The 25927-nt window shown below is 36.2% G+C and overlaps 1 protein-coding gene and 1 non-coding gene across 10 annotated transcripts in view; one reads left to right on the plus strand and one right to left on the minus strand.

Moving 5' to 3' along the window:
* Window positions 1-25927, plus strand: part of LOC138701333 (band 3 anion transport protein-like) — a 734049-nt gene that overhangs the window by 575329 nt on the left and 132793 nt on the right. The gene's annotated exons all lie outside the window — the stretch shown is intronic.
* On the minus strand, window positions 14581-14653 carry TRNAY-AUA (transfer RNA tyrosine (anticodon AUA)). Its single transcript has one exon. It is a non-coding gene; the product is annotated as a tRNA-Tyr (tRNA).

Below are 25927 nucleotides of genomic sequence, written 5' to 3' on the forward strand. Positions count from 1 at the left end.
CTGAAATCACAGAAATGGAAATTAAGTACATGCCACACACAAATTGCATACATAGTTTTCTTAATTTCCATAACAAAAAGACAAATTTTGTAAAATAATTTATTCTACTCTCATAATAAAATATATCCTACCACGTCCAACGAGAACAGAATCTGTACTAGGTTACAAATGTCATGGATCGAGTTTTAAAATTAACAGTAATAGCATCCTTCTATAGTGATTAGATATAGAACAGTCGATTAAATGAGGAATAAAGTAACTTTATTTCGCTGTGTTCAGAAAAGAATTGTCATGTGGAAAACTGTTCAGAAAAATAAATACGTATTCTTTACACATTTAAGCCCAATTGTACGTTTTAAAAACACCCTCTACTAGAGATTCAATCATTTACTTTAACAATCAAAATTGTAATTTTACTTCATTACACACAGACCAACTAATTCTGCAGATACAAGTACTTTTGCTGTTACAAATGCTATCATTTCAGATACAAGTGCTTTTACTACCAATATTACTGCTGCTATAAATAATACAAGTTCTTTTATTACCACAAATACAAGTGCTTTTAGCTACCACAATTACTGCTACAATTACAAATGCGTTCAACTTTTACTGCTACAACTATTGCTGCTACAAAGACAAGTGTTTTTATTACCACTGCAATTACAAATGCAAGTGCTTTTACTGCCAAAACTACTACTACTACAAATACAAGTGCCTTCATTTCAGCTACTGCTACTATAAATGCATCTACTTTTACTACTACAGTTACTGCGACTACAAATACAAGATCTTTTACTTGCACAACTACTGCTGCTACAAAGACAATGCTTACACTTCAGCTACTACTATTTTATAGGTGCTTCTACTGCAACAATTGTTACCACTACAAATAAAATTGCCTTTACTTCCACAACTACTGTCGCTACAAATACAAGTGCTTTTCCTCCAACTACTTCTACTATAAATATAGGTGTTTTAACTACCACGCATACTGTCACTACAAATACAAGTGCTTTTACTTCCACAGCTACTGCTGCTACAAATGCAAGTGCTTTTAGTTCAACTACTGCTACTACAGGGTCATCATTTTATTTTTACTTCAATTTTTATTGTACCTGAGTTTTTGAATGTACTTCACTCCCACCCCCTCTACCAGTAAACTTCCAATCGTCCTCCACACAGAACCAAGGCCGCGTTTACTGAGTTAGTGAGTATAGTACGTTCCAGAAATATATTCGCGTTTTCCAGTGACGAAAGAGCTTTCAATACTGAATCATATTTTCGCACAGGTACTGTCGTCCGTTTGCCTACGTCGCATCCCGGCTTCCCCTACTCGCTTCTGCTCGCTCCTCTATAAAGGCCACTGGCTGGGCTGTCTTAGCTCTTTTCTGAAAACATTAATTTGTTACGAATTGGACGTCTACGTAATATTATACAACTATTTAAAATAACTTAAATAAAAGGGCCTCGTTAAGTAATGAACTGTCAGTGATTTTTCTCCCTTTCTACGACCGACAAAACCACTTGGACGGACAGTAGATAGCATGTCTGAGTAATTTTATCTTTTCGGATCAGACAGAAATGACGATTGAATTTACAGTACGTAAGATCTCTTTCACAGAGTAGGGACAGAATTATTTTAACATGAATTACTAGTACGAAGGACGAACCTGCTAATTAGAATTAGGTACAATAGTCTATAGTGCGATAATATGCACAAAAGAACTGAAGCTTGTATCGAAATGAACGGCCACCATTTTAAAAAATGTGTTTAAATATCCATATTATGATTATTTTTCAATTTAATTTCATTCTCTAAATTGTACGTTTATGTGCTGTAGACAGTATAATATACACTGCATAATGAATACGTCCAAATGGATAGCTCAGTTCGTGTATAAAAACACTTATTGTTAATACTGTACTGTATTCTGATCAAACAAAAACCTAATGAAAATTATCAAACACAAAATCGCGATATTTCCTAGTTTACGTAAATGGATGAACTACTTTTCTTCCCTCTTATACCTAGTAAAGTGATTTGTTTGTATTTTACGCCAGTATCATCGAACTCCAGTCGTGGAAAGGGGTAGCAAACGATGTTTCTGGTTCTCAAGCGTTAATTCAAATGTATAGCCAGGTTAATATTAGAAATGTTAGTAAAAATAAAATGATGTCCCGGTATAAATACAGGTGCTTTTACTGCCACAGCTACTGCCACTACGACTACAAGTGCTTTTACTTCCACAGCTACCGCCACTACAAAAACAAAAGTGTTTTTACTCATCTACTGTTACTATAAATACAGGTGCTTTTACTATCACAGCTACTGCCACTACGAATACAAGTGCTTTTACTTCCACAGCTACCGCCACTACAAAAACAAAAGTGTTTTTACTCAACTACTGTTACTATAAATACAGGTGCTTTTACTACCACAGCTACCGCCACTACAAAAACAAAAGTGTTTTTACTAAACTACTGTTACTATAAATACAGGTGCTTTTACTATCACAGCTACTGCCACTACGAATACAAGTGCTTTTACTTCCACAGCTACCGCCACTACAAAAACAAAAGTGTTTTTACTCAACTACTGTTACTATAAATACAGGTGCTTTTACTACCACAGCTACCGCCACTACAAAAACAAAAGTGTTTTTACTCAACTACTGTTACTATAAATACAGGTGCTTTTACTACCACAGCTACCGCCACTACAAAAACAAAAGTGTTTTTACTCAACTAGCGTTACTATAAATACAGGTGCTTTTACTATCACAGCTACTGCCACTACGAATACAAGTGCTTTCACTTCCACAGCTACCGCCACTACAAAAACAAGTGTTTTTACTCAACTACTGTTACTATAAATACAGGTGCTTTTACTACCACAGCTACTGCCACTACGAATACAAGACTTGCTTTTACTTCCACAGCTACCGCCACTACAAAAACAAAAGTGTTTTTACTCAACTACTGTTACTATAAATGCAGGTGCTTTTACTATCACAGCTACTGCCACTACGAATACAAGTGCTTTTACTTCCACAGCTACCGCCACTACAAAAACAAAAGTGTTTTTACTCAACTACTGTTACTATGAATACAAGTGCTTTTACTATCACAGCTACTGCCGCTACGAATACAAGTGTTTTTATTTCGACAGCTACTGCCCGCTACGAATACAAGTGCTTTTACTATCACAGCTACTGTCACTACAAATACAAGTGCTTTTACTTCCACTGCTACTGCTGCTACAAATACAAGTGCTTTTACTTCAACTACTGCTACTACAAATACAAGTGCTTTTACTTCCACAGCTACTGCTGCTACAAATACAAGTGCTTTTACTTCAACTACTGCTACTATAAATACAAGTACTTTTACTTCCACAGTTACAGCCACTACAAAAACAAAATGCTTTTACTCAACTACTTTTACTATAAATACAGGTACTTTACTATCACAGCTACTGCCACTACAAATACAAGTGTTTTTATTTCGACAGCTACTGCCCGCTACGAATACAAGTGCTTTTACTATCACAGCTACTGCCATTAAAAATACAAGTGCTTTTATTTCGATAGCTACTGCTGCTACAAATAAAGGTGCTTTTACTCAACTACTGCTACTATAAATACAAGTGCTTTTACTATCACAGCTACTGCCACTACAAATACAAGTGCTTTTATTTCGATAGCTACTGCTGCTACAAATAAAGGTGCTTTTACTCAACTACTGCTACTATAAATACAAGTGCTTTTACTATCAAAACTACTGGTACTACAAATAGAAGTATTTACTATTACTGCTACAATTGGCCTATAAATGCTTTTACTGTAAAAACTACTAAATATTGTTATTACAATTACTGTTGCTATTACAATATTTACTCCGACTACCACAATTATTGTTCTAATTCTACTACAACTACTCCTCATACTGTTTCTACTGCTGATGCATTTACTATTATTGCTACTACTATAATAGTTGCTACTGCTGCTTTTACAGTTTCTATTGTCACTGTCACTATTATTTATATTGCATCTACTACTGAAACTGCCGCTGCCAGTACTGTTTCTGTGCAAAAGTTTAAAGAATTCTCATTGTAATGTGCAAGTCACATTGTTCTTAAGATTTTAGCGCAGGTTCCATTATGACAACGTTAAAGAAACATGTTCAGCGGACTTGAAATATACATTAATTATGTCGAATCCTGGAAATGTATTGATTTGTACTATTTTAAACTCATCAGGATAAAGTTAAAGTAACAGCTTATTTTTGCATATATAAAGGGACGGAGGTGATTGCTGAAATATTGTCGAAGTGTAAGTGGAAGTTCCCGACGAAGCTGCCTCATCCGCGACGCTGCTAATTAATTCTGAGCTAGACAGAATCGGAAATCGAACACAGGGCGCCTGCACAGAAATGACATCCCTTAGTTACGAGCTGCTGATGTCGACACTCTCAGCATAAAATCCATCGTAAAACGCTTGCATGTAATCCATTGAGCTCACTTTAATTAGTTTTGCAGTAGGCGAACAGACAGGCAGCGGGCTGAAACCAGAGACTCATGCCGCTGCAATGCATATACCTGCATGAATGAATTCATGAGTTTGTGGAAAGGCGGATCATTAGATAGGTATGTGAATACGTTACATAAGTAATTATACATTAATGTTAATGGCTTATGAAGTGAATAAGAGAATGGACTGATGAGTTGATTGAAGGAATTAGTATAAGTGCATTGGAGTATGAATGAATAGATTAATGACTAGGGTGGAGAATGAATGAATGCATGCATGAATGAAGGTAGCGGATGAGTTCAATGAGTCAATGAATGATGTCTGAAGTGAATGAATGAATGGATGAATGACGGTAGTGGATGAGTCAATGACTGATGTATGGAGTGAATGAATAAATAAATAATTAATTAATTAATTAATTAATTAAGGTACTGGATGAGTCAACGAATGATGTATGAATCGAGTGAATGAATGAATGAATGAATGAATGAATGAATGTAGTGGATGAGTCAATGAATTGTGTATGAAGTGAGTGAATGAATGAATGAATGAAGATAACAGATAAGTTCAAGTCAATGAATTATGACGTGAGTGAATGAATGAATTGATGAGTGAGTGAATGAATGAATGAATTAATGAATGAAGGTAGTGGATGAGTCTATGAATGATGTATGAAGTGAGTGAATGAATGCATGAATGAATGAATTAATGTAGTGGATTAGTCAATGAATGATGTATGAAACGAATGAATGAAGGTAACGAATGAGTTAAAGTCAATTAAGTATGAAGTGAGTGAATGACTGAATGAATTAATGAATGAATGTAGAGGATTAGTCAATGAATGATGTATGAAATGAATGAATGAATGAAGGTAACGGATGAGTTAAAGCCAATGAAGTATGAAGTGAGTGAATGACTGAATGAATGAATGTAGTGGATTAGTCAATGAATGATGTATGAAATGAATGAATGAATGAAGGTAACGGATGAGTTAAAGTCAATGAAGTATGAAGTGAGTGAATGACTGAATGAATGAATGTAGCGGATTAGTCAATGAATGATGTATGAAATGAATGAATGAATGAATGTAACGGATGAGTTAAAGTCAATGCAGTATGAAGTGAGTGAATGACTGAATGAATGAATGAATGAATGAATGAATGAATGAATGTAGTGGATGAGTCAATGAATGATGTATGAAGTGGGTGAGTGAATGAATGAATGAATGAATGTAGTGGATGAGTCAATGAATGATGTATGAAGTGGGTGAGTGAATGAATGAATGAATGAATGAAGGAAACGGATGAGTTCAAGTCAATGAAGCATGAAGTGAGTGAATGGATGAATGAATGTAGTGGATGAGTCAATGAATGATGTATGAAGTGGGTGAGTGAATGAATGAATGAAGGAAACGGATGAATTCGAGTCAATGAAGTGAGTGAATGAATGAATGAAGGAAACGGATGAGTTCAAGTCAATGAAGCATGAAGTGAGTGAATGGATGAATGTAGTGGATGAGTCAATGAATGATGTATGAAGTGGGTGAGTGAATGAGTGAATGAATGAATGAAGGAAACGGATGAGTTCAAGTCAATGAAGTGAGTGAATGAATGAATGAATGAATGTAGCGGATGAGTTCAATGCGTCAATGAATGATGTATGTAGTGAGTGAATGAATGAATTAATTAATTAATTAAGGTAACCGATGAGTTCAATGAGTCAATGAATGATGTATGAAGTGAGTGAATGAATGAATGAATGAATGAAGTTAGCGGATGAGTTCAAAGCGTCAATGAATGATGTATGAAGTGAGTGAATGAGTGAGTGAGTGAGTGAATGAATGAACGAATGAAGGTAGCGGATGAGTTCAAAGCGTCAATGAATGATGTATGAAGTGAGTGAATGAGAGTGAATGAATGAATTAATGAACGAATGAAGGTAGCGGATGAGTTCAAAGCGTCAATGAATGATGTATGAAGTGAGTGAATGAGAGTGAATGAATGAATGAATGAATGAACGAATGAAGGTAGCGGATGAGTTCAAAGCGTCAATGAATGATGTTTGAAGTGAGTGAATGAATGAATGAATGAATGAATGAATGAATGTAGCGGATGAGTTCAATGAGTCAGTGAATGTTGTATAAAGTCAGTGAATGAATGAATTGGGGAGCGGGTGAGTGAGTGAGTGAGTGAGTGAATGAATGAATGAACGAATGAAGGTAGCGGATGAGTTCAAAGCGTCAATGAATGATGTATGAAGTGAATGAATGAATGAATGAATGAAGGTAACGGATGAGTTCAAAGCGTCAATGTATGAAGTGAGTGAATGAATGAATGAATGAAGGTAGCGGATGAGTTCAAAGCGTCAATGAATTATGTTTGAAGTGAGTGAATGTATGAAGTGAGTGAATGAATGAATGAATGAATGAATGAATGAATGAATGAATGAATGAATGAAGGTAGCGGATGAGTTCAAAGCGTCAATGAATGATGTCAATGTATGAAGTGAGTGAATGAGTGAGTGAGTGAGTGAATGAATGAATGAATGAATGAATGAATGAATTAACGAATGAAGGTAGCGGATGAGTTCAAAGCGTCAATGAATGATGTATGAAGTGAGTGAATGAGTGAGTGAATGAATGAATGAACGAATGAAGGTAGCGGATGAGTTCAAAGCGTCAATGAATGATGTTTGAAGTGAGTGAATGTATGAAGTGAGTGAATGAATGAATGAATGAAGGTAGCGGATGAGTTCAAAGCGTCAATGAATTATGTTTGAAGTGAGTGAATGTATGAAGTGAGTGAATGAATGAATGAAGGTAGCGGATGAGTTCAAAGCGTCAATGAATTATGTTTGAAGTGAGTGAATGTATGAAGTGAGTGAATGAATGAATGAATGAACGAATGAAGGTAGCGGATGAGTTCAAAGCGTCAATGAATGATGTTTGAAGTGAGTGAATGTATGAAGTGAGTGAATGAATGAGTGAATGAATGAATGAATGAAGGTAGCGGATGAGTTCAAAGCGTCAATGAATAATGTTTGAAGTGAGTGAATGTATGAAGTGAGTGAATGAATGAATGAATGAATGAATGAACGAATGAAGGTAGCGGATGAGTTCAAAGCGTCAATGAATGATGTTTGAAGTGAGTGAATGTATGAAGTGAGTGAATGAATGAATGAATGAATGAATGAATGAATGAAAGAATGAAGGTAGCGGATGAGTTCAAAGCGTCAATGAATGATGTTTGAAGTGAGTGAATGAATGAATGAATGAATGAATGAATGAATGAAAATAGCGGATGACTTCAATGAGTCAATGAATGATGTATAAAGTCAGTGAATGAATGAATTGGGGAGCGGGTGAGTGAGTGAGTGAGTGAGTGAGTGAGTAAGTGAGTGAGTTCCGAAAACGCTTAAAAATTCCTAGCTTAGTGCGTATTGTTTGGCAGACTGCCACAATTTGCTCATGGAGAGTTGCATCATCCGCAGCAATCGAATACACCAACAGAAATAAGTACGATGGGTTTAAATCAGGTGAGTGTGGAGGCCAAGAAGTTGGTCCACCTGTATGTATCCAGCGACCATTATAACATTCTTTAAGGTGCCTGCGGGTACCAATATTAAAATATGCGGCAGCGGCGTCGTGCATGAAATGCATCCCTCGAAGGATGTCGTCCAAGGAAGCAGGCAATATGTTGCACAAGAAATCTCTGCAGTTCCACCCTGTAAGCCTGTTCGGAAGTACGTGTTATCCCAACAAGTTAATCAGCAACAATCGGGCCCAGATGTCGATGGAGAACTCTAATAGTGAGAAGATTGAACTGTTTCAGTGGAATTTGTGTCTGACCACACGTACTGGTTATGAGAATTCTGGATTCCATCTCTTATGAAGTGTACTAAGATACTACTAGAAAGTCTGATAATTCAGAAACCAATCATTTCCGAACCTAGTTGTTTTTACTCCGTTATTTAACGACGCTGTATCAACTACTAGGTTATTTGGCTTCGATGAGATTGGTGATAGCGAGATGGTGTTTGGCGCGATGAGGCCGAGGATTCGCGCCTATGTTGTTATAACCTGTTTTTCTTCTCTGTGTATTAGAAATTCATTGCTGAAGTTTTTCCTCGTATTTTTATTGCACTCTATATAGAGCAAGTTATTCCGTGGCAATATTGAATGAAAAGAAGCCTTCATTCTCTGATTTTGTCCACCATAAGTAACGAATTCGAGTTCGCACAGTAAGAAGTCCGTTTTCTAGCACTGAATTACCAAAGGATTTCATTACATCCATTTTTTTAATCATGAATTCAAATATTTATGAACATAAGCAGTAGCTTGATCTATAATTAAATTTTGCAACTTCCCAATATTTCACTTTCACTTTCACTTTTCAGCTTTTGAGAAGTCAAAAGTTTTTCTGTTCCTCCATAAATTAAAGAACTGCTTTGCACTTTTCATTTCGTTCTGCGTAGCCTTTACAACTTCATGTCGTGCTCCATTTCCTAGCCAAGAAGACATATGAATAATTGCTCTTTGTATGAAAGAGATTAACTTCTTATTTTTGGTTCTAGAACAGGCCGATTTCTTTCAAAAACATAATCTGCTTGAGTTGGCATAATTAAAAAACATTCTCAGAATCGAGAAATAGTTATTGAAATTCATCCTGAATTTATGTAACTCTTTTGGGGGCATTCTTCGTCATTTGATTAACTTAATGGGAGTAGTAAATATTTTCTTTTTATATTTATTCTCTCAATTATTTTTAATATACCGAATATAGTGTATATTCTTATGGGGAAATGTTGTCCTTTTGACAGTTAAATTTTTTGATGTGGCAAAGTTGACTAACCTAACTCCATTATCATTACTAGTTACGTGTAGGCTCTCTTTTCCAATAGTTGGTTTTAAAATATCCCCCCGTCCTACTTTAGCATTGAAATCTCCCAGTAAAATTTTCATGTGATATCTAGGTAACTGATCAAAAGTGTAAATCTAGTCTTTCAGGTAAAGCTTCCTGTAAAGCAGATTTGAATAATTTCAAGGGAAAAATTGTTCCGGGGCCGGGTATCAATCCCGGGACCTCTGGTTGAACGTACCAGCGCTCTGCCAACTGAGCTACCCGGGAAGTCCACCCGACGCCGTCTCAACTTTTCCCTTTATATCCACACAACTCGCGTGGGCTGACGAAACGCCAGAGACCCACATCGAGTGCACACAAACTCTGTGTGACTGGAATTGTGGTTTTCTGTTAACGTACACAGTGACGTATATATTATGCAAATATAGACGGCGTCGGGTGGACTTCCCGGGTAGCTCAGTTGGCAGAGCGCTGGTACGTTCAACCAGAGGTCCCGGGATCGATACCCGGCCCCGGAACAATTTTTCCCATGAAATTATTCTGATCAAAAGTGTGTTCCAATTTCTCATAGAAGTTATCCTTTATTTGGTCGTCTTTCTCTTCTGTAGGGGTGTGAGCATTTATAACTACGATATCGCACCATCTACCCTTAAGTACTAAATACGGTAACCTGTCACTGATGAATTCGACCTTTTTTACTGATGATTTTATTCTTTTATGAACAAAGCATTCTGTTCCTAATTGATGATTATCGTTTCCTTCCCCATAATAGACTACAACAAGTAATCTCCTATTTGTGTTATGCCGTTCCCATCTAACCTAACCTCTTGTACTCCCACAAAGTCTATTCTATATCTAGCTAGTTCTTTTGCTACTAATGTTACCCCTCCTGTTCTATATAGACTTGTAACATTCCAAGTACCAAATCTCATAACCTTATGCCTTTGCTGTGGTCGAGGCTTATTTTGAGGTTTCGTAACGTCATATTACCGGTTGTTCTTTATGGTTGTGAAACTTGGACTCTCAATTTGAGAGAGGAACATAGGTTAAGGGTGTTTGAGAATAAGATGCTTAGGAAAATATTTGGGGCTAAGAGGGATGCAGTTACAGGAGAATGGAGAAAGTTACACAACGCAGAACTGCACGCATTGTATTCTTCACCTGACATAATTAGGAACATTAAATCCAGACGTTTCAGATGGACAGGGCATGTAGTACGTATGGGCGAATCCAGAAATGCATATAGAGTGTTAGTTGGGAGGCCGGAGGGAAAAAGATCTTTGGGGAGGCCGAGACGTAGATGGGAAGATAATATTAAAATGGATTTGAGGGAGAATGGATTAATCTTGCTCAGGATAGGGACCAATGGCAGGCTTATGTGAGGGCGGCAATGAACCTCCGGGTTCCTTAAAAGCCAGTAAGTAAGTAAGTACCGAATATAATGAATTTAATCTTAATAGCGAAGAGAGTTTGTTCTTTGCAAAATCCCGTTCACTTTTCAACATATGTCTTTGCACTTTTCAAAATGTTTGTAATGGTGGAACAAAGTAGGCTAATATATTTAAAAAGTTTCCCTTACTTTTCCTTTTCACTTTTCACGATGCAAACCAGTTTTGAAAAGTGATAGTGGAACAGAAACTGCAATGAAAAGTGCAGAGTGAAAAGTTAAAAAGTTTAATAGTGGAATAAGCACCAGGTTTTAGTTTACACTGGCCAACAGCCATTTTTCGCCAGACACAAAACTAACAAATTCTTACTAATTTCGACCTTCAGAATTAAAAAAATAACAAGCAAAATGTTCCACCAGTTCGGGTTTTCAAGATTCATTTCCTATGCATTCTATTTAAAAATCGCCGTATTTCGTGTGTAACTATTTTATTTTACAAATGTGACGACCCATTATGTGAAAACAATATTAGTATAAGTAGGCCACCATGTTAGGAGCACTTATAGAAACGGAAATTATTTTATTGCTCTTTTACGAGTCGGTTTGGAGGGGGGGAAACAGGTTCGCGGTATAAATTTGCTTGAGTTTACCTGATTTTACTTGAAATGTGCATTTCTTTCACTGTGAGCTTTAATGACATTACTGTACTTTATATTTTGCAATAGACCATCTTGTCAAAACGACTTCTAGAAACGGAAATCATTTTACTGTCGTTTTCGGTTTCATTTGAAGGGGGAGAAACAGATTCGATAGGCTATATGAAATCGCTTAAGTTTACCAGGAGATTTCCGTGGTGTTAGTATTCTGTGTAAGACGTGTATTTTTTGAAAGTGTGCTTAAATGATAGTATTCAAATTACGAATGTTTTATATGTGCGGATTTGAAGGTTTCAGCATTGCTTCTTGGAATACAATTAGGCTACACAAAATGTTGCCGCTTTCTGTGCGAATGGGACAGTCGCTCTCGAGATAAGCATTATAAAATAAAACGATAATCACTAGAGCCAGGGAAGAAAAATATTATACATAAACCCCTTGTATTTCAAAGTAAAATAATCTTACCACCTTCACACATTAAGTTAGGGTTAATAAAGAATTTTGTTAAAGAGATCAATCATAAAACTGAAACATTTAAACATATCCAGGAAAAATGTCCTGCTAATAGTGACTCTAAAATAAAAGAGGGAGTTTTCAATGGATCACAAATTAGAGAAATAATGAAGGACAATCACTTCGAATCTTTGTTGGAAGGAAAAAAGAAAACCGCCTGGATTGCATTCAAGGAGGTTGTATTAAATTTTCTGGGTAACAGTAGAAGTGAGAACTATGAAGAACTAGTGCAAAATGTACTGTTGGTGTATGAAACTATGGGTTGTAACATGTGCCTGAAAATTCACTTCCATCTTGACTTTTTCCACGAGAATTGTGACGATTTCAGTGATGAGCATGGTGAGCTCTTTCATCAAGAAATTTCAACTATGGAAAAAAGATACCAAGACAGTGGAGTGCCAATATGCTAGCAGACTGCTGTTGAACTCTATCTCGTGATTCACCTGATGCCCAGTATAATAGAAAATGCAGAAAAACAAAGCTGTAATCTTCTGAACAGTGAATATTTAACCTTATTTTCATTATATAAAGCAGTATTTTGAATAGATATAAATTCGAAAATTTCTCAAAAACCGTAACCGACAACAGTTTTTTTTGTCATATTCGTATTCAGGAGGCTCAAATTATATAGAAAGCATGTATCACATGCACAGCGCAAAAAAAAAGAGTTAAAATTTGTTACACAGTGTTATCTGCGAGCCATAGCTTTCCCAGTCCAATGCTTCTGCCTACCATTGGGCAGCTAGTAACACTCTCTCTCGCAACCATCGGACATCGAACCCGTGACCTAGTGATTTCCGGCCTGAGTCTTCATGTCCAGACCGCAACTGCCGATCTGTTAGCCTAGGTCCGCTCCCCCGTCCTAATCGTGACTCGGAATGAACTCGCGCTAATTGGTACTCTCTTCTCAGTGTTGCCAAGTAGTAAGCAACAAGGATGTCCCGGAGCTTACAAGCTTCCTACTGTCGAAAGGTCTCAAGTAAACAACTGCGTGGCAGTGAAACTTCAGCTTGTTACCTGGTCAGAAAATCCAGAATTATTGTATACTAGGTCAGCGTTTCTCAAACTTTTTTGAAGTGGGAACCACTTTTTAAAGTCAGAACAGTTCCGAGGACCACCTTACTCTTGTTCCCTTCGAAAGCAAATTTATCATTTCTGCCGCATGTTTTAATACCAGTATACTTATATTTTAAAATTGAATTAAGGTTCAGTACTTTGGTCCTCTGTTATCAATTCGGGTAGTCCCCGGCTGGGTTGCAGGCGCGGCACCAGATGTGCAGGGAAAAGATGTCGAGAAACACCACGTATATAGTGCTTTAAATCCCTGTTTTGTTGCTAAGAGTAGAGTGGGAAGTCGATAGATGGGTAGGGTAATAAATTTCATAAAATGTCTGTACTGGGAGAAAAAGTGAAATTCGATTGCCATGTGTCATTTCCAAACTCTGAAATCTTAAGCTACAGTGTGATACGCAATTCGTTCGAATTTTATTTTTTTTTCTGTCTGTTTTGAAAGACCACAAGGGCAGACCTCGAGGACCACAAGTGGTCTGCAGACCATAGTTTGAGAAACGCTGTACTAGGTGAATAGATGGTAGAAAACAATGTAGAGAAACTGCAACGCGGTAACCCGGCTTTCTGCCGAGCCGTCGCGGTCTTCGGTTATGCAAACAGCATGCTATGGATAATATATAGCGCAGTATCGGTAATTCGATACCTACATCTCAAACCATTAAAATACAGTACAATATTTCTAAATATGAAACGTTATTTTTCCCTAAAATTAAGAAAAGATATGCTGAAATTGTCTGCCTTTTTATTCCAGGCATTTGTCGCACTTTTTTTTTTATAAATGACGCATCACTTGCTGCAGTTTCTGTTGATAAATGGAGACCATATTTTCCCGGATGCTGTTTACAGTTCTTACACGCAATGTGGATAACTTCTTATAATTTGTATTTTAGAGTTCTCTTCTTCCAACAGAATTCCGCGACAGCACCTACAACCGACTATTATATGGACGCACTTCGGCATTACGGATTTAGAAATTGTTCCAGAAACTTTTGAGGGTAAGAGAGGTGAGGTGGTCGCTGGACAGTGATGACCAGATTGCGGCCTAGGGTCACCGATTTACGAGACTGAAGTTTGAGACGCACAGACTATACATGACGTCATGACCCATGGGATGAGATGGCACTGTGAGAGTACAGTTTGTTTTGTAAGAAATTAAATTACCGCCTTTCTAATTTTGCTTGACGTATGTCCTTGCAGTCACTTCACATCCTGTGAATAAACAAGTATATTTTATTTCTTTTCATTTATTTATATGATTATTTATATATATATATATATATATATATATATATATATATATATATATATATATATGCTTATTTGTGTTAGTATTAATTTCGCTGTTTTATAATTCACCCTACTGAGGAACATAGCTTTTGTCATCTAGTCTGCTGTCAAAAAATCTGAAAGTTAGAATTTATAAAACAGTTGTATTACCGGTTGTTGTGTATCGTTGTGAAACTTTGACTCTCACTTTGATAGAGGAACAGAGATTAAGGGTTTTTGAGAATAAGGTTCTTAGCAAAATATTTGGGCAATTAATATTTGAGAAGAAAAATTCGCTTCGGCGCCGGGGATCGAACCCGGGTCTTTGGTTCTATGTACCAAGCGCTCTGACCACTGAGCTACGCCGAATTCAATTCACAGCACCGCATCCAATCTTCCTCCTTCAGTGTTTCCCTTTGTGGCCTGACTCCAAGTTAGGCAAAGGCCTATATGTTGACGTATATGTCTAGTGTCAACTGCCATTATACTAGGAGCGCACTCAGTTGAGTGACTTATTTGGCCGGGATTCCGCAGTTATGATGCACTGCTAGCTATGAGAATATTATGTATTTATTAATTTGTCCTACAGAATAATCTCTGTAATGTTGACAATTAATATTTGAGGAGAAAAATTCGCTCCGGCGCCGGGGATCGAACCCGGATCCTTGGTTCTACGTACCAAGAGCTCTGACCACTGAGCTACGCCGAATTCAATCCACAGCACCGGATCCATAATAAAATATTTGGGGCTAAGAGGGATGAAGTTACAGGAGAATGGAGAAAGTTACACAACACAGAACTGCACGCATTGTATTCTTCACCTGACATAATTAGGAACATTAAATCCAGACGTTTGAGATGAACAGGGAATGTAGCACGTTGGGCGAATCCAGAAATGTATATAGAGTGTCAGTTGGGAGGCCGGAGGGAAAAAGACTTTTGATGAGGCCGAGACATAGATGGGAGGATAATATTAAAATGGATTTGAGGGAGTTGGGATATGACTGTAGAGACTGGATTAATCTTGCTCAGGATAGAGACCGATGGCGGGCTTATGTGAGGACGGCAATGAACTCCGACTTCTTTAAGGGTATATGTAAATGAACGACCACAAATATTATCATAAAATGCAGGCTGTATATCTCTAAAATTTTATAAGGAAATGAACTCAGAATTGGATAAAAATTATGTGGTATCACAACAAGACTTATTAAAACTTAAATATCTGATAAAAGAATAAAAAAGATTACTAATAATATTTTTAAGAATTCACTTTGTGCTCTAAATTAAATTTTCCAAAATTTGAAAATTGTTACACATATTATTTCATAACTCCACAACCATTAGAGATATAATTCTGAAATGTTATACACTGATTTAACATGCATTTATGCAAAAGGTAGACTACAGTAATGCCCATTTCTCTGAAAATAGACAAATTAGGTAAAAAAATGTTATGTAAATTTCAATATATTTTATATAGGACAAATAAAAAATTAATCGTATTAAAATAAACGATCCTTACATGTCTGAGAGTAGTCTACTTTTCAGAAATAAGTGTTTATTACATGCAGGAAAAATATTAAAGATGTCAGAGAGACCATAACAATTTTATAGTTACCAAATGATGTAACTGCAGATTTTTTTTTCATACTCTGATAAAACTGGTTTGAAAAATAGTATTAGTAACCTTTCTTATACTTTTAGCTGATATTTAAGTTCTAATAAGTCTTGTTGTGGTACCTTGTAATGTTTGTCCAATTGTGAGTTCATTTACTCATAAAATTTTAGAAATTTAGGGCCTGTATTTTCTGATAATATTTGTGGTAAGCCATAAGTATTATTATTATTATTCGTATTATTATTATTATTATTATTATTATTATTATTATTATTATTATTATTATTATTATTATTCTGTAAGTTCAATTATTGAACAACGTGCAAGAAATCAGATGGTAGTATAACCTTAATTAGAATTTCGTGTTTGAAGTGTCAATAAAAAGAAAGAGCTTCAACGGTGAAACCGATTGTGTGATAAGTTGCATGTAATGCAGATCGTAAGTCTGAGCCGAAAGTACTGGACTCATATGTTCTGATTTTTACGACAGTGACCTTACTCTGTAGGAGGGGAGAAGACGTGGATCAGAGCCAAGAAATAAGGTCAGAGGGTGTCGAAGTGCTCGATCAGGTGGAAGCGAAGAGCAAACAGATCGGCGATGAGAGCAGACGCCCAGCTGTGGATCTCTTGTTCCAAGAATTTCACATCTCCGTGTGACGCGCATCGAGTAAATCCGATTTAGAAAAATAAAAAAGTAAAAAAAGAAAAAATCTCCCAGATTACGGACTTCGAAAATAACTGTTATAACTAGGGCCCGAAAATTCATGCATTTGCATACTTTTTCCTGGAGGGAGTAACAATTTGCTTCCACATTATCTATATAAATTAGTCCTATCAATTTTTTAGTTTATTAAGCATGGTTTTATCCTAAATCATTATACAGGGTGTTTCCGAGTTGGTGTTACAAATTTTCAGGGATGATGGCGAAGGGCACATGTATCAATTTGAGATAAGGAACCATGGTCCGGAAATGACTGAGTCGAAAGTTATAAGCAAAAATAGTTGTGTGGAAATGGAACTGTAATTTGGCACCACGTGCCCTCCTTCCCTTAACTTTTGGAACAGTCGTGGAAAAATGATATGGTCCGGATGTCTCCTACGTGGGTATTTGTATGATACAATCTCTGAGCTTGTCTACTGTTCCCATTGGCTCATCCGTGTTTGTTTCAGCTGGATGATGGTGCGAGGCTTGTTGCGATACGCCCTACTTTTGAGATAACCCCATAGGAAGTAATGAGCTGCAGTCAGGTCAGGAGATCTTGGCGGTCAGGCAGTGTCTCCAAATCGTGAAATTATTATTCGTCCTGGAAACATGTTTCGCAGACAGTTCGTTGAACCATGAGCAGTGTGCGCTGATTACTTCCTATGGTGTTATCTCAAAAGTAGGGTGTACCGCAACAAGCCTCGCACCATCACCCAGCTGAAACAAAACATCATCATCATCATCATCAATAACTTCAAGGTTTAGGCCGATGGCCTGTTCCGCCTCCAGAATTTTATCCATCAAACTGGTCTCTCCAACGTCTCTTTGGTCTTCCCACTCGTCTTCTTCGTGTAGGTCTGTAACACCATGTTCTGAAAGGTATCCTGTCGTTGGGCATTCTTGTTATATCATCATCATCATCAACATCACGGGTTGAGCCGGTAGGCCCGTTCCGTCCCCATTAGAATTGTTCTCTCCAACGAAACCTAGGACGACCAACATTTCTCCTTCCTCTTGGAGCATACTGGAAAGCTTTCTTGGGGATTCGGTGATCCTCCATCCTTTCTAGATGTTCCATCCACCTATTTCGGTGATTTGTTAACTTTTGTGTTATTCCCTCTATCCCTAATTCTTGTTATATGGTCGTACCAATTATTTCTATATTTTTCAATTATAGTTATTACACTCTCGATATTCAGTTCTCAACGTATATCTTCGTTTCTCTTACGGTCCTGTAGTCTAAATCCTGTTAGTGGTCTTAAGAGTCTCATCTCAGCGGCCTCAATTCTTCTCTGTTGGGCTCTAGTCAGAATCCACAGATTCTGAACCATATAACAATGTCGGAATTGCCAGTGTCTTGTAAAATTTGAGTACAGTTTTTCTGTCGACTTTATTTATGAGTGTACGTTTAATTGTACCAATAAGTCTTAAAAATTTATTTAACTTGTTTTCTACGTCTGTGGAGGATATGTAAGAGAGATCGCATCCAAGGTAAGTAAAAGAATTTACTTGTTCAATCATCTTATCCTCTATTACAATTTTAGTTCTTATTGTATTATTTCCGCAGAAGCCAAATACTTTAGTTTTCCTGTGTGATATTTTTAGATTGTAGTTATTAGGAACGAAATTAGTGCCATCGAACCTGTTTTGTTGGGGCGAGTTATGCAGAACTTTCATAGCAGATTGCAGGAATGTATTCGTTGCCGTGGAGCAGTGGCGGCTCGTGAAAAATATTATGTGTGTTCACAATTTGTGTTGCAAAATTGAAGAGAATTTGAAATCGTACGTTTAGCCTAATATGAAATGTCATGATTCCAATGTGTCACTATCGAAAAAACCGTACATAAATTCAAAACATATAATAATAATAATAATAATAATAATAATAATAATAATAATAATAATAATGAAACTCAGTCTTTTTATTTCCAATTTTTCCTCGTAAGCCAGTTTACCCAGTTCTTTACTGTTCAAAATTACTTGAACAGAATTCATTGTTTACGTTTGTTAAAAATTAATACATACCACAGTGTCGTTATTTACAAAAGCGTGTGTTCAGTAATATATTTTGATTCACAACACACTGATACACTATAGCCTATACCAGTACTGTAATCCCAATCGCATAGATTGATTACTATAAATACATGCCAGTAAATATTATTCTTAAATAATATATGCCACCATACATATATTTAAATTCATACCACCTTCACATTCAGCCAGCACGTGTTTGAAAGCCAAACTATGCTATTATGCCAACACTAAAGTATAGTAATTCACTCTCGTAGCAGCACTGTACACACATCCACATAAAGTAAACGTTCCGACAGTGAGAGATGCGGACACCTTCAGGCTAAAATAGAGACTATTAGATTTCCTCCTCTAGATATAGCACGTGAACGATAGGCACCGATTCACTCGACATCTGTGGGATAGATTCACTGTTCGCTTAACGCTTTGTGCTCTTGACGAGTCATAAGCGGCCAGCGAAAGACAATTTTCTTCCGCGCATACGTGAAATTCCTGTAACCTTCTTGAAAAGAGCACGGCTTGTACGTGAACGGATGTTGCCAAGTTTACATAAGAAGTTCATGCAAGATGCGGGAAGTTTAAAATACTCGATTCTGATATTATACATCCCCACTGCGTCAATACGGTATTAAACAATAAAACTAGTCGTGCATTAATGGAAACAAGGTGTTCACGTGCTCTTGTGCTCTTATTGACGCACCGCCACTGCCATGGAGACTACTTACGAAATATAGTTTTTAAAATGTAATCAGACATTGATAAATTGCATTTTACTAGATTATTTCCAGTATATGAGTTTTCTTATAATTCGTCCTGAGTGTCCCACAAGAGGGCTATAAAAACTGTCATATTCCACTGCCGCACCCTATAAAATACATATTATTAAAAGTATTTATTTTCTGATTGTTTTACGTATATATAATCGTAGCTGCAAAGGGGTTCGAGGGATGGCTGTGAGACATGTTTAACAACTATCACAACAAGTGCTCGAAGTATTTCCCAATAGCATCCAGACACTTTTGGGTTCGATTAATTATTCCATGTGCACCTTTAATCATTGTGTCCATTGTAATAATTGCACACGCCACTTCAGTTTCTTCTTGTCGCTCCACGAATATAGCCTAGCTGGTTTTCTGTGACACATCACATCCTTTAGGATCCCTCTTAAGCAGAGCTGCGACAAAATCTACTGTCCGTTACTCAGGAGAAGACGAGCGGAAAGAATGTGACCTTCTTGACTATCGCTGTTGATTATTATAAACATCGCTCAGATAAGCATCCCAGTAGCCAGGTTATTACTCGTACAGGAAACATGAGTAACAATGCGTATGGAAATTAAAGCGAAGTTGAACAGAAGGCGACCTAATGTTTCCGCTTACTGCAGTACAAATATTGCCCGCGTTGTCTTACGTTATCTGTTCACATCCCTTCCTCCTCAGTCCGCTCTCATCTTCTCCTGAGTCACCGACAGTACTTTGGCATCAAGTTGCATGCTCTTCGACCATACATTTCAAAAACAAATGATGGCGCTGTGGTACATCACGTAAACAATGACACTCCATTCAGATAAACAACTAGCATATCATGTTGGACATCATAGTAATTGAATGAACTGTAAATCTAATTCAAACAATTGTTAAGTACGGTTGAAATGATATTCCACTAGTGGACGATTCTATGTAACACAACATGTATTGATTACATTACACGCATCATACAATGACATAAATATAATAAATATAATGCAATTTATATAACAGATACCAGTTTATGTCTGCATTTTCCCCATGATCCTCAAATGTATCGCAGTGTATAACCATGTATTTATGAATCGTATCGAAAAAGAAGCTTCATCTCTTGTCATTGAAGTGATGTTTATACAGGGTGATCCACGAGGATTTACCGTCACTTACGGAGCTTATTTCCGAAGACATTCTGAGCAAAAAATGTCATATAAACATGTGTCCTAATCTCAATATTTTCAAAGTTACACTAATTTGAATTTGTTAGTAAAATATATTTTTTCTTTAGTTTTAAGAGTGAAAGAATATTACAAATTACAAGCATATTTTCTCATTTGCTCTCTCATTACTCGTATTATATTATTATGACGCTCTCTCCCGGCCATCGTCGCGTTGCACACGTGTTCTCCGTGTCTTGCTTAAGACATGGTCTACACAACAATAGTGTCTGCAGTAAAATACAGTTAAACAATTTTCTCAATTTAAATTTATGCTTATGATACAACTGATTTTCATTTCTTTTATATTCTATATCTATGTTTTCTTAATTAGATTTCATTTTATAGTAAATACTAAACGCAACAATTGCCAGTCTCGTGAGCAGCTATGAATAACATTTTTATAGTCCCGTCGCTCTAATTTGCGGCAGCCAATCACGTTTCAGATCGGCTATATTTAAATGTGTGCGTCTTGTGATTCGCTGATGAAGACGTTATTCATTTCTTAAGGCTCGATAAATACTTAATATAATCACCAGCCATTTTGGCTCTTTCGTTGGCGGTCGCAGAAAGCACACGAGGACGTTATTTGCAGCTCAATTATTTGATGAATTACAGTGCGTTTGATTTATTATATTAGGAGCTACGACATGATAATGTTTAACGGTGTGGCAAATAGATTCCTCGTCTGGTAGCTCGGCAACGAAAGAACTACCTATCTAGACTTTATAGAGCCTTCACTTCCTAAGACGTAAGCAAAGAGGAAGAGTCACGCCGGGAATAACAGCTTCGCGGCTATAGTTTATTTTCCCTTTCTTTTTACTTCAACGACGACGAATACAGGCAATAAGTATTAACACTTGAACATCCATTTTGAGAGTGTGACTTACGCTGGCATCTTAGTTGTCATCAGAAGCGGCAGATCCTATAGACGCTAGCAGCGCTGCCAGCAGAGCTGTCGTGGCACCCTAGTATTATATGAACCTAATAGTCTGCTTGCCCGAGTAAAGGTCGGCACTCTGCAAGATCCAAGTGTTATGTGGACTTCCAGTGTACCGTGGCAGTACTTGCAAAATGCAACACAATATTGTCCCCATGCATCAGGAGCCAACAAAATCGTACTGCGAGGACGAATTATGAGAAATCCAAAGAAATTAAATCAATAACTTAAAATAATATATGTAATGTAATGCGATACCGGCCGAACAAAGGATTCATGATCATGATATTCATTGTTCAATTACACAGTAGTTATTATAATTAATTTTAAAAATAAATCCTAATGACATAGTTTAGAAAAACACCTCAAAAAACCCCTTTAAAATTTATATTTCCCCTGAAAATCCCCTAACATTTTTATCTCCCCAAACCTCCCCCTGGAGAAGTGTTTTCTCTCCAAATTGGGGGGGGGGGAACCTCCAAGTTGGCAGCACTGTGTAGAGTATAACAATACAATGCAAAAGAATAAATGATTCGTACAATCACGAGAGTTTCACTTATTTCTTGGCAACAGTCTTACCTTATCTTGACTTAGCATAGCGCTCTGTGTATGCCATTTCATATAACTACATTAGAGCTACTTTTTTCCTTAGCTTGCGTAGCTCAGCTTAGCTTAGCTTTCTGTGTGTGGTGGCCTTTACACTATCCGGTCCTAAGTAATCAACAGTCGAAAGATATCTTGACATACATTTAATTTTATATTTCATTCTCTTCTGACGTAATGTTCTTTTTGCTGAAATGTGCTTACGTCATAATAAAACAAGTAAAAAAAGAAATTTTTAAAATAGATCATAATCATCACCCTAACACATTATAGTCCTTAAGGGGTTAGGTATAGCTTACAGCAGTAAATTTTTTGGAAATATTCAGCATTTTTTTCCTCCATTACTGTATCTTGTACAGTAATGAAAATTGGTATGTGTAAAACACTGTCCTCCTATAATAAAAAAAAAATATATATTTTTACGATTTAAAAAACTATTTATGTTTTTCTTTTTTTTTTACAAAATTCAAAATGATGTCAGTTCACTATGCAGTAATGAAGTGTTTCCTTCATAACTCACAAACTTGTTAACTTTTTCATGTTCTCTCTCTTTATTTTATTGCTGAAACTCATGTTTACAATATCATGCTCTTCAAACTACATTTCTTAATAAAAAATATTTTATTTTATTTTGTGTTAGAAGGAAATACTGATATTTGACCATTTTTTTAAATGAATTTATCTTTTATCAGACATCCTATCAAAGGTAGAGAAGTGATCTTGCATCATATTGTATCTGTCCCACATTGATGTAATAGGTCTGATGGTGGGAGCACGAGGTACCATACCCTCCTTCTTTGCCAACAAATGTAAAAACCTGGGGCTAACACACAGCATTGTGAAGGAAATAGCCATTAGTGCCCTCAAAGGATCGGTTCAGATATTGAGAAATCATTTGTATGGGAGTAATAATGGAAATTTCAAGTTATCTTAACCGATGGCTGTTAATTGGTTTAGATATCAATCACAATAAATCCGTATTATTATTTTTCTCGCGGTATATCTGATGATATTTTTTCCCCCTATCTTAACTGTAAATGAGCACAAACGCTACTTAGGTATAAATTTTTTTGACATTTTGTATATTCGATTCCCTAACCGTTTCAAATGTATATCATTTTACCTTTTAGGTGTGTTTCCAAATTATATGTAATGCACTTTGTCAAATCTGGCAACCTTTTCATAAGGGTCCAAGCTAAATTTATTTATTATTATATTATTATTATGACATGCATAAATATACACAAAAAATTTCATCACAGAATGTTGGATAGTTTTTTAGTTATGTGGGAAACGCTTCATCATTGCACAGTGAACTGAGTTTTGAAAAAAAAAAGTTAATGTAAATGTTTTACACATACTAATTTTCATTATTGTACAAGATACAGTAATGAAGGAAAAATATGTTGAATATTTCCAAAATTTTACTGCTGTAAGCTGTATCTAACCGCTTAAAGAACTGTTTTGTCTACAAAAAATTCTCCGTCCATCTTTTTGGAATACGTCCAAACGATGTCTTCCCATTTGGTTTGTAGTTCAAGAGTGCCCTGGGGATCCAATCTCTGGGCATCCGTCTAACATGCTGTAACCAGTTTTTCTGATATTTGTGAACATAGTCCAGTATTGGGTCCATGTTGTTCGTGTAATATGTCTTCATTTTATATGTAATCAAACTTGGCGTGGCCCACCGTCCGGCGCATAAATTGTAATTTTCTGCCCCGTCCCATAACAAAGGACAGGTTTTAAAATAGATAATTAATAGAATTATTGAATGATGTGAAATAATTTAATTGATCTTCAGTTCCGTACGAAATACTGCTTCCGTCAAAATGTGCGAAAAAAAATATTTCGTGTTGTCAGTTTCATAAAATATGTAATGTAGTTAATATATCCATAGAAAATGTAAATCAAAACCGATTAGTAGTAACGTGGCCTGTCGGACCATGACTTCATTTTTGTTTACGCTTTTGAGCCCCTTGTGTCAGGAACTCAGCGACGCGGAGGTGAGGCAGACTTAATTATAATAATGGGATCGACAGGGGTGTGGGGGCAGACTCCTTGTCTCGCCATGGCGACGGGATGCAGTAGAATTCATGTATTTTTATCATCTTCATCGTCGCAGAGTTATGAAAGCCTCGACAGTCAACAGAACTGTCTTCAGATTTCTTGGGTCACTCCGCAGCTCACATCTTAGCTGGTTTTCCAAATCTGATCAATTTCTGTAATGATAGAAGGCTACAAAATGTAATAAAGGCAAGAAATATTACCTGTCTGTCTCGATTCATCCAAATCTCTATTTATCGAGCTGTCTCTCTGTCCATACATCCATCTAAAGACTCATTTGTTCACCTGCCACTCCGTATGTCTATCTGTCTATCTCTCTGTCTGTCTATCTATCTATCTATCTATCTATCTATCTATCTATCTATCTATCTATCTATCTATCTATCTATCTATCTGCTTGCCTGCCTGCCTGCCTGCCTGCCTATCTATCTATCTATCTATCTATCTATCTATCTATCTATCTATCTATCTATCTATCTATCTATCTATCTATCTATCTATCTATCTATCTATCTATCTATCTATCTATCTATCTATCTATCTATCTATCTACCTATCTACCTATCTATCTATCTATCTATCTATCTATCTATCTATCTATCTATCTAATCTATCTATCTAATCTATCCATCTATCTATCCAATCTATCTATCCAATCTATCTATCCAATCTATCTATCTATCTATCTATCTATCTATCTATCTATCTATCTATCTATCTATCTATCTATCTATCTATCTATCTATCTATCTATCTATATATCCAATCTATCTATCTATCTATCTATCTATCTATCTATCTATCTATCTATCTATCTATCTATCTATCTATCTATCTATCTATCTATCTATCTATCTATCTATCTATCTACCTATCTATCTATCTACCTATCTATCTATCTATCTATCTATCTATCTATCTATCTATCTATCTATCTATCTATCTATCTATCTATCTATCTATCTATCCAATCTATCTATCTAATCTATCTATCTATCTATCTATCTATCTATCTATCTATCTATCTATCTATCTGTCTGTCTGTCTGTCTGTCTGTCTGTCTGTCTGTCTGTCTGTCTGTCTACCTACCTACCTGTCTATCTATCTATCTATCTATCTATCTATCTATCTATCTATCTATCTATCTATCTATCTATCTATCTATCTATCCATCCATCCATGTGCATATATATATATATATATATGCACATGGATGGATATATAGATAAGGGTAATGATGGGTGGAAATATATACGGATATACAGTGTGGATGGGAAGATATAATACGTATATATATATATATACGTATTATATCTTCCCATCCACACTGTATATCCGTATATATTTCCACCCATCATTACCCTTATCTATATATCCAAGAATATATAAAGGATATAATATTCTTTGTTCAATTCTACATCGATTTAACCTAATATAGCTTAGTAAAAATTCTAATACTTTTCAAGATACTACAGTAGAGAGGCAAGACATTTCCTGTGACATTATCACACTCCGTGGCAATATCACCAGTGGGTATGTACTGTATGTATGTATTTATTCACATTGCAAATTGGTAAATACCCGGTGGCATTGGTAACTATTTACACTCAATAATGACAATAATAAACACAATAAGTGCAATTAATAATAAATTAACAATATAATAATAATAATAATAATAATAATAATAATAATAATAATAATAATAATAATACTTT

The sequence above is a fragment of the Periplaneta americana genome, chromosome 6 (assembly GCF_040183065.1).
Source record: "Periplaneta americana isolate PAMFEO1 chromosome 6, P.americana_PAMFEO1_priV1, whole genome shotgun sequence".
Taxonomy (NCBI): domain Eukaryota; kingdom Metazoa; phylum Arthropoda; class Insecta; order Blattodea; family Blattidae; genus Periplaneta; species Periplaneta americana.